Here is a 10,969-nt window from a genome sequence, read left to right as displayed (position 1 = left end):
CAACTGTGAAGGTGGGAAGTCCATATATGTAGCCATGGAACTTTTCTAGTCCAACTACCAAGCCTAGACATTCCTTTTCAATCTGGGCGTATCGACACTCAGAATCAGTCATAGACCTGGAGGCATAGGCAACAGGCTTCCAATCTTCACCCTCTGCTTGTAGCAAGACCGCACCTAGGCCATCTTTTGATGCATCCATTGACACTTTGATTCTCTTTGTTGGGTCAAAGAAGGTGAGTACAGGTGTGGTTGTCAGCACTGTTTTGAGTTTCATCCACTCTTGTTCATGTCTTTCTGTCCATGCAAACTCATTTGTTTTATGTAGCAGGTCTCGCAGACAGGCTGTCTTGGCTGACAAGTTAGGAATGTAAGAAGTCACACAACACCAGGTTATAGTCCAACAGTTTTATTTGAAATCACAAGCTTTCGGAGCGCTGCTCCTTCATCAGGTGAAGTGGAGAGATGCATAAAGACACAACTTATATAGTCAGAGAATAATGCCAGATGATTACAGGTAATCTTTCTAACTGTCATTTATCGCACCTCGGCAGAGAGATAATCACAGCGATCAAAGGCGTGAATTGTGTCCAAACAGGTTAGTCAGGAAAACATTACATTAAAGAACAATGAGGTGGGGTCACAAGAGGTCAAACGTTGCAGATGCTGGGGTCTGTATGAAAAACAAAAAACAGACAAAAAAACATTAAAATTTTTTTTTTTTTGCTGGAAATCACAGCAGGTCCGGCCGCATCTGTGTAGGGAGAACAAGCCAATGACGACTCGAGTCTGGGTGACCCGACATCAGGTGGAGTTACATGTAGCGTGACATGAACCCAAGATCGCGGTTGAGGCCGTCCTCATGAGTGCGGAACTTGGCTATCAGTTTCTGCTCGACGATTTTGCGTTGTGTGTCTCGAAGGCCGCCTTGGAGAATGCTTACCCGAAGATCGGAGGCTGAATGTCCTTGACTGCTGAAGTGTTCCCCGACTGGGAGGGAACACTCCTGCCTGGCGATTGTTGCGTGGTGTCCGTTCATCCGTTGTCGCAGTGTCTGCATGGTCTCGCCGATGTACCATGCTCCGGGGCATCCTTTCCTGCAATGTATGAGGTAGACAACGTTGGCCGAGTCACATGAGTATGTACCATGTACCTGGTGGGTGGTGTCCTCACGTGTGATGATGGTATCTGTGTTGATGATCTGGCATGTCTTGCAGAGGTTGCCGTGGCAGGGTTGTGTGGTGTCGTGGTCGCTGTTCTCCTGAAAGCTGGGTAATTTGTTGTGAACAATGGTCTGTTTGAGGTTAGGCGGCTGTTTGAAGGTGAGTCGTGGAGGTGTGGGGATGGCCTTTGTGAGGTGTTCGTTGTCATCGATGACATGTTGAAGGCTGCGAAGAACATGACATAGTTTCTCCGCTCCGGGGAAGTATTGGACGATGAAGGGTACTCTGTTGGTTTTTTGTCTTTTTTGTTTTTCATACAGACCCCAGCATCTACAACATTTGACCTCTTGTGACCCCACCTCATTGTTCTTTGATGTAATGTTTTCCTGACTAACCTGTTTGGACACAATTCATACCTTTGATCGCTGTGATTATCTCTCTGCCGAGGTGCGATAAATGGCAGTTAGAAAGATTACCTGTAATCATCTGGCATTATTCTCTGACTATATAAGCTGTGTCTTTATGCATCTCTCCACTTCACCTGATGAAGGAGCAGCGCTCCGAAAGCTTGTGATTTCAAATAAAACTGTTGGACTATAACCTGGTGTTGTGTGACTTCTTACATTTGTCCACCCCAGTCCAACTCCGGCATCTCCACACCAAAGTTAGGAATGAACTTTCCAATGAAGTTTATCATCCCCATGATGTGTAGCACTCCTTTTTTGTCAGTGGGTCGGGGCATGTTGAGTATGGCGTTTACTTTTTCCATATCTGGCTCTATTCCTTTACCAGATAGATTATCTCCTAGGAAAGTGACTTCCTGGACGCCAAACTGACACTTGGCTTTGTTGAGCTTCAGTCCATTCCGGCGTATGCTCTGCAGCACTTTAGTCATTCTCTCATTGTGTTCTTTCAGTGTGGAGTCCCAGATGATGATGTCATCAACATAGACCCGAACTCCTTCCAGACCTTCAATTATGTGTTCCATCACTCTATGAAAGATTTCAGATGCAGATATTATCCCGAAAGGCATTCTGAGGAAACAATGGTGTGTTGAAGGTACAGTATTTGGTGCTCTCTTCATCCAGTTTTAGTTGCCAAAATCCTTGTGAGGCATCGAGCTTTGTGAAGTATCTGGCACCTGACATTTCACTGGTGATTTCTTCTCACTTGGGAATCTGGTAGTGTTCACATTTTATGTTTACATTTAAGTCCTTTGGATCCATGCATATTCTTAGATCATTGTTCTTTTTCTTTACACATTACATGGAGTTAACCCAGCCTGTTGGCTCTTCGACTTTCCTGATGACTCCTAGTGTGGTCATTCTGTCCAGTTCTTTCTTGAGCCGGTCACGCAGGGGTGCTGGAACTCTCCATGGAGCATGTACCACTGGCTGAGCATCCTCCTTTAGCTGGATCTTGTATGTGAATGGTAGAACTCCAAATCCTTTGAACACATCCTGGAAATTACTCACTACAGAATCCATCGAGTCATCTGGTCTGCTTATGGCTCAGTTTATATGGTAGACTCTCTTGACCAGTTCTAAGTCCTCACAAGCTTTGTCACCCAGTAGTGAATCATGTCCTTCAGCCACAACAGGAAACATGAGATGATGCACTTTGTCTTTGACTGTCACTTTAAGTCTGCATACACCTAAGCTATCTAATTTCTGTCCATTATAGTTCTTCAGTAGTACTGACTTTTTCTGTATTTTGGGCTTTTCTTTCATATTTTTAATATCAGTCATACTGATTAAGTTTGCTTTTGCCCCAGTGTCTAGTTTCAATGTAACTAATGCTCCATTTACCTGCAGTGACATTATCCATTTGTCCTCTTTTACTGTATTAACTTTATGTTCAGCATTGTCCATTCCTGAGGGCTGCACATTTTCTGTATCCTTTTTGATATTGTCACATGACACCATTCCTACAAAAAATGTCTCACTTAAATCAGTGTCCTCAGTCACATTGACTTGGACTTGTTGCCCTTTCTTTGTTTTTACTTTTGAAAAGCATTGTTTGGCAAAGTGATTCTTTCCATGACATTTTGTGCACATTTTTCCAAATGCTGGGCATTGTCGTGACTGGTGTTTGTAACCACAGCGTTTACAATTAAAAATTCCTTCCTCTGATTGCTTTTCATTTCTGTTCTGCCCATGTTTCTTCCCCTTGTAGGATACAGCACCGAAAGCAGCACAGTCACTCATTACAGTCGCATCATTATTAATTTCACTGAAAGTCTTTGCGTGCTTCTGAGCTAGCTCACTGGCATGGCATATTTTCACAGCATTCTCCAATGTTAGTTTGGTTTCTCTCAACAAATGTTCCCTGACCTTTTTATCATGAATACCAAACACAATCTGGTCACGAATCATTGATGATTTCAGCTCAGAGAAATTACATGTCTGTGCTTTCAGTTTTAGAACGGTCACAAAGCTATCAAAAGTCTCATTTTGCTGCTGTGTCTGTGAACAGAACACGTACCTCTCATAGGTCTCATTCTTTTTGGGAGAACAATGTGTATCAAATTTCTTTAGCACATCGTCCAATTTTTCTCTGTTCTCCTCTTGATCAAATACAAATGTATTAAATAACTCTATCGCCTGCGGGCCTGCAACCGTGAACAGCAATGCTATTTTCCTTGAGTCTGGCTTCGTACCGAATCCGATGGCAGCAATATAGAGTTCGAATTGTCGAGGGGCCGGCTGGTGAATGCTGCAGCTGTGGCTGGCCAGCATCAGTCGCTGCAGCAGCTCCTGGCAGCTCCACTGGGGGAGTGGCAGTGGCGGCTGGAGGAATGGGGGCAAGCTGGCGGATGGCAGGCGCTCGCTGGTCGCCTGAGACACTGGCACTCGGCCGGGCCAGCACTGCAGCATGCGCACCAATCTGCCGAGGGACAGACCTCTGTGCTGCTGCAGCACGCCGGGTGCCCTGGCGATGCCTGGCTGACACAGCGAGTGTGGCAGCAGTGAATGCCCGTGTTGACCTGTTCAGTGACCGCATCAGAGCACCCAGTGACTGCACGGCACCACTGATCACCTGGCCACTCGCTGCCTGAGCTGCCCCGAATTCCGCCCGACTGGTGGCCTGTGAGGCCCCGAACTCGGTCACAATCCGAGACAGGGACTCGATGGCCTCAGGCAACCGTGCCACTACCCCCATGAGCTCCGTGTGCCGGCGCTCCGAGTCCGCGGACAAGTCCTCGAGGCGGCGCATCTCCTCGGCGTTGGCCGTCTCCGGACTGGAGGCCGGACTCTCCCTCTGGGGAGAAGGCCGCCGAGCTGGCCGACCCTTCCTGCGTTGCTAGACGCCGCTGGGCCCAGCAATTGGACTCCCCTCCGACCCTTCCCCCCCTCTGGGGAGAAGGCCGCTGAGCTTCCACCCCCCTCCCGCGTTTCTGCAGGCCGCTGGTCCCAGGAGCTACCCTCCCCTCCGACACTTCCCCCACGCTCCCCTCCAGGGAAGACGTGTCCCCTACATTGGCATGGGTTGCCGCGGCTGAGGGTTCCCCTGATGGGCCGCCTTCCTCTTGCTCCTCCTCCTCCTCCTCTTCTGAGGGGCTGTCACTGGCAACTTCAGGGACCTCCTCCTCACCATCTGAAAGCAGGAAGGCACAAGAGTAGCTTTAGAGTGAGGAGAGGGCATCAGCGAGGGATGCATGAGTGGTGGCATTCAGCGCATTGGTCAGACAGTGGCAAAGGATGTAGATCTGATGCGCAAGTGGGACGAGAGAGGTCCAAAAGGTGATGTCCTTACCATTGGTGCCCAGAACAGGGTCGGCATCTCCAGATGCAACGGGGCCAATCACCCGGGCACCCATGATGCGCTCCACGCGATGTTGCAGCTCGGTGAGCGGCTGGATCTGGGGTCCGCCTCCCCCGGTCGCAGTCCGGCTCCTCTTATTATTGGCCAGCTTGGCCTGCAAGAGAAAGGACGGCCTCTAAGTACAGTGTGTAGCCCTGATCTTGTGTGCACTGCCTCCCATGGTCGAATAGCCTGGCCAGTGTGTAGCCCTGATCTTGTGTGCACTGCCTCCCATGGTCGAATAGCCTGGCCAGTGTGTAGCCCTGATCTTGTGTGCACTGCCTCCCATGGTCGAATAGTCTGGCCAGTTTGTTAAGTGCACAATGTGCAATTGATGTTCATGAGTGTCCCATAGCTGCTGCATGAGGGCTGGCCATTAGGGCTTTCAGGTCCCTTTGCCCATAATGTGAGGTGCACATGCAAGGATGAGGAGGACACTGGAAAGGGTACTCACCCTGACAATCCTGGCGAGGTCATTTAGCTTTTTGCGGCATTGGACACCGCTCCTGGGGACCTCGCTGTTGGATGACACCTTGGTGGCGACATGCCTCCAGGCTCTCCGGTAGACGCGGGCCGGCGGCTTCCTGCCATTGTCCGGAAACAAAATATGGCATCTCTTCTCCACAGCACCAACTAGCACCCTCAGATCAAGCTCTGAGAAGCGCTGCGCTTGTTCACGAGCCTTCTCCATGGTTTCAGGCGCTATTTGGGTCCAGCAGCAGTGTTCAGGCCTAGCTGCAGGGCTCCACTATCCAGGGCGTGGCAGCAGACCAAGTCGACCCTTCCCCCTTAAGAGCTGGCCGGCGCCAGGGTATCTGCTGTCAATCAAGAAATGGCCGCACCTGCGCTGCGCCCTGCCTCGGCGCTCTCGCTCAGCACCTCCGGCTTAGCGCCTAAAGAGATTCGTGCATCGCCAGTTTTAGCGCTCGAGCAAACTCTTAGGGCGAAGCTAATGAATATCGGAGAAGTGGCCTCGAATTTGCGTCGGGCGCAAACTTTAGCGGCCGCCCGACTTTACCGCCCCAAAAGTGGCTATAATGAATTTCTAGGCCTGTATCTTTTACTGTTTCTTCTGCTATTTGCTTTGATTTTGTGTCTGACACGGGCAGCGCAGCAGTGACCATACTCACATGAACATCCACGTCTTCCTCAGTAGAGCTCACATGACTCATTGTGGGTGCTCGGGATAGTGCATCTGCTAACACTATGTATTTGCCTGGTGTGTAGATCAGTTCAAAGTCATATCTTTGCAGCTTCATCATGAGTCGTTGAATCCTTGGAGACATCTCATTCAGGTTCTTTTTTATGATGGCAACCAGTGGGCTGTGGTCTGTCTCAACTGTGAAGGTGGGAAGTCCATATATGTAGCCATGGAACTTTTCTAGTCCAACTACCAAGCCTAGACATTCCTTTTCAATCTGGGCGTATCGACACTCAGAATCAGTCATAGACCTGGAGGCATAGGCAACAGGCTTCCAATCTTCACCCTCTGCTTGTAGCAAGACCGCACCTAGGCCATCTTTTGATGCATCCATTGACACTTTGATTCTCTTTGTTGGGTCAAAGAAGGTGAGTACAGGTGTGGTTGTCAGCACTGTTTTGAGTTTCATCCACTCTTGTTCATGTCTTTCTGTCCATGCAAACTCATTTGTTTTATGTAGCAGGTCTCGCAGACAGGCTGTCTTGGCTGACAAGTTAGGAATGTAAGAAGTCACACAACACCAGGTTATAGTCCAACAGTTTTATTTGAAATCACAAGCTTTCGGAGCGCTGCTCCTTCATCAGGTGAAGTGGAGAGATGCATAAAGACACAACTTATATAGTCAGAGAATAATGCCAGATGATTACAGGTAATCTTTCTAACTGTCATTTATCGCACCTCGGCAGAGAGATAATCACAGCGATCAAAGGCGTGAATTGTGTCCAAACAGGTTAGTCAGGAAAACATTACATTAAAGAACAATGAGGTGGGGTCACAAGAGGTCAAACGTTGCAGATGCTGGGGTCTGTATGAAAAACAAAAAACAGACAAAAAAACATTAAAATTTTTTTTTTTTTGCTGGAAATCACAGCAGGTCCGGCCGCATCTGTGTAGGGAGAACAAGCCAATGACGACTCGAGTCTGGGTGACCCGACATCAGGTGGAGTTACATGTAGCGTGACATGAACCCAAGATCGCGGTTGAGGCCGTCCTCATGAGTGCGGAACTTGGCTATCAGTTTCTGCTCGACGATTTTGCGTTGTGTGTCTCGAAGGCCGCCTTGGAGAATGCTTACCCGAAGATCGGAGGCTGAATGTCCTTGACTGCTGAAGTGTTCCCCGACTGGGAGGGAACACTCCTGCCTGGCGATTGTTGCGTGGTGTCCGTTCATCCGTTGTCGCAGTGTCTGCATGGTCTCGCCGATGTACCATGCTCCGGGGCATCCTTTCCTGCAATGTATGAGGTAGACAACGTTGGCCGAGTCACATGAGTATGTACCATGTACCTGGTGGGTGGTGTCCTCACGTGTGATGATGGTATCTGTGTTGATGATCTGGCATGTCTTGCAGAGGTTGCCGTGGCAGGGTTGTGTGGTGTCGTGGTCGCTGTTCTCCTGAAAGCTGGGTAATTTGTTGTGAACAATGGTCTGTTTGAGGTTAGGCGGCTGTTTGAAGGTGAGTCGTGGAGGTGTGGGGATGGCCTTTGTGAGGTGTTCGTTGTCATCGATGACATGTTGAAGGCTGCGAAGAACATGACATAGTTTCTCCGCTCCGGGGAAGTATTGGACGATGAAGGGTACTCTGTTGGTTTTTTGTCTTTTTTGTTTTTCATACAGACCCCAGCATCTACAACATTTGACCTCTTGTGACCCCACCTCATTGTTCTTTGATGTAATGTTTTCCTGACTAACCTGTTTGGACACAATTCATACCTTTGATCGCTGTGATTATCTCTCTGCCGAGGTGCGATAAATGGCAGTTAGAAAGATTACCTGTAATCATCTGGCATTATTCTCTGACTATATAAGCTGTGTCTTTATGCATCTCTCCACTTCACCTGATGAAGGAGCAGCGCTCCGAAAGCTTGTGATTTCAAATAAAACTGTTGGACTATAACCTGGTGTTGTGTGACTTCTTACATTTGTCCACCCCAGTCCAACTCCGGCATCTCCACACCAAAGTTAGGAATGAACTTTCCAATGAAGTTTATCATCCCCATGATGTGTAGCACTCCTTTTTTGTCAGTGGGTCGGGGCATGTTGAGTATGGCGTTTACTTTTTCCATATCTGGCTCTATTCCTTTACCAGATAGATTATCTCCTAGGAAAGTGACTTCCTGGACGCCAAACTGACACTTGGCTTTGTTGAGCTTCAGTCCATTCCGGCGTATGCTCTGCAGCACTTTAGTCATTCTCTCATTGTGTTCTTTCAGTGTGGAGTCCCAGATGATGATGTCATCAACATAGACCCGAACTCCTTCCAGACCTTCAATTATGTGTTCCATCGCTCTATGAAAGATTTCAGATGCAGATATTATCCCGAAAGGCATTCTGAGGAAACAATGGTGTGTTGAAGGTACAGTATTTGGTGCTCTCTTCATCCAGTTTTAGTTGCCAAAATCCTTGTGAGGCATCGAGCTTTGTGAAGTATCTGGCACCTGACATTTCACTGGTGATTTCTTCTCACTTGGGAATCTGGTAGTGTTCACATTTTATGTTTACATTTAAGTCCTTTGGATCCATGCATATTCTTAGATCATTGTTCTTTTTCTTTACACATTACATGGAGTTAACCCAGCCTGTTGGCTCTTCGACTTTCCTGATGACTCCTAGTGTGGTCATTCTGTCCAGTTCTTTCTTGAGCCGGTCACGCAGGGGTGCTGGAACTCTCCATGGAGCATGTACCACTGGCTGAGCATCCTCCTTTAGCTGGATCTTGTATGTGAATGGTAGAACTCCAAATCCTTTGAACACATCCTGGAAATTACTCACTACAGAATCCATCGAGTCATCTGGTCTGCTTATGGCTCAGTTTATATGGTAGACTCTCTTGACCAGTTCTAAGTCCTCACAAGCTTTGTCACCCAGTAGTGAATCATGTCCTTCAGCCACAACAGGAAACATGAGATGATGCACTTTGTCTTTGACTGTCACTTTAAGTCTGCATACACCTAAGCTATCTAATTTCTGTCCATTATAGTTCTTCAGTAGTACTGACTTTTTCTGTATTTTGGGCTTTTCTTTCATATTTTTAATATCAGTCATACTGATTAAGTTTGCTTTTGCCCCAGTGTCTAGTTTCAATGTAACTAATGCTCCATTTACCTGCAGTGACATTATCCATTTGTCCTCTTTTACTGTATTAACTTTATGTTCAGCATTGTCCATTCCTGAGGGCTGCACATTTTCTGTATCCTTTTTGATATTGTCACATGACACCATTCCTACAAAAAATGTCTCACTTAAATCAGTGTCCTCAGTCACATTGACTTGGACTTGTTGCCCTTTCTTTGTTTTTACTTTTGAAAAGCATTGTTTGGCAAAGTGATTCTTTCCATGACATTTTGTGCACATTTTTCCAAATGCTGGGCATTGTCGTGACTGGTGTTTGTAACCACAGCGTTTACAATTAAAAATTCCTTCCTCTGATTGCTTTTCATTTCTGTTCTGCCCATGTTTCTTCCCCTTGTAGGATACAGCACCGAAAGCAGCACAGTCACTCATTACAGTCGCATCATTATTAATTTCACTGAAAGTCTTTGCGTGCTTCTGAGCTAGCTCACTGGCATGGCATATTTTCACAGCATTCTCCAATGTTAGTTTGGTTTCTCTCAACAAATGTTCCCTGACCTTTTTATCATGAATACCAAACACAATCTGGTCACGAATCATTGATGATTTCAGCTCAGAGAAATTACATGTCTGTGCTTTCAGTTTTAGAACGGTCACAAAGCTATCAAAAGTCTCATTTTGCTGCTGTGTCTGTGAACAGAACACGTACCTCTCATAGGTCTCATTCTTTTTGGGAGAACAATGTGTATCAAATTTCTTTAGCACATCGTCCAATTTTTCTCTGTTCTCCTCTTGATCAAATACAAATGTATTAAATAACTCTATCGCCTGCGGGCCTGCAACCGTGAACAGCAATGCTATTTTCCTTGAGTCTGGCTTCGTACCGAATCCGATGGCAGCAATATAGAGTTCGAATTGTTGTTTGAAAGTCCGCCAATTGCAGTCGACATTCCCCGTGAGTTTCAAACCCTCCGGTGGCTTCAAATTCTCCATGTCACGTTTCACAATATTCAGCAGATTTTTACCAATCCTGGTACCATGTTATGTTCTTTAATAACTAGACGTTTTCATTATGAACAGCTAGCTTGGAGCTAGTCATTTATTCAGCCATGTGGACTAGTGTGCAGGCCTCCATCTTGACTACTGCCTTGTGGGTAGCCTGGTGCATCGTGGGTAGCCCACACTTATATACATACAGCTCCACCTAGTGTACCATTCTAGAATGACAGGTTACTGATCATTACACCCCCTTTCCCAGCCTCTACGCTTGCTTGAAAATCTGTTCCATTTCCTGCTTTTTTCCAGTTCTGACGAAAGGTCATCGACCTGAAATGTTAACTCTGTTTCTCTCTTCACAGATGCTGCCTGACCTGTTTAGTTTCTCCAGCATTTCCTGTTTTTATTTCAGATTTCCAGCATCTGCAGTATTTTCTGTTTGTTGAAGTAGACATTAGGAAAGGTGACCAAAAGCTTGTTCAAAGAGGTAGGTTTTAAGGAGCATCTTAAAGGAGGACAGAGTGGTAGAGAAGCGGAGATGTTTAGGAAGAGAATTCCAGAGCTTGGAGCCTAGGCATGGAGGGTTGTAGGGCTGGAGGAGGTTACAGAGATCGGGAGGGGTGAGACCATGGAGCAGGAAGGTGCAGGAACAGGAACAGGCCATTGCTGACTCGTGCTCAGATTGAACACATCAGCCATGGGCCTAATGGTCTCCTCCTGTGCCAGAAACACACAGGA

This window comes from Somniosus microcephalus, chromosome 8 (genome assembly GCF_052327205.1).
Source record: "Somniosus microcephalus isolate GS21.2 chromosome 8, FLI_Smic_1.0, whole genome shotgun sequence".
Taxonomy (NCBI): domain Eukaryota; kingdom Metazoa; phylum Chordata; class Chondrichthyes; order Squaliformes; family Somniosidae; genus Somniosus; species Somniosus microcephalus.
This window is presented reverse-complemented; position numbering follows the sequence as displayed.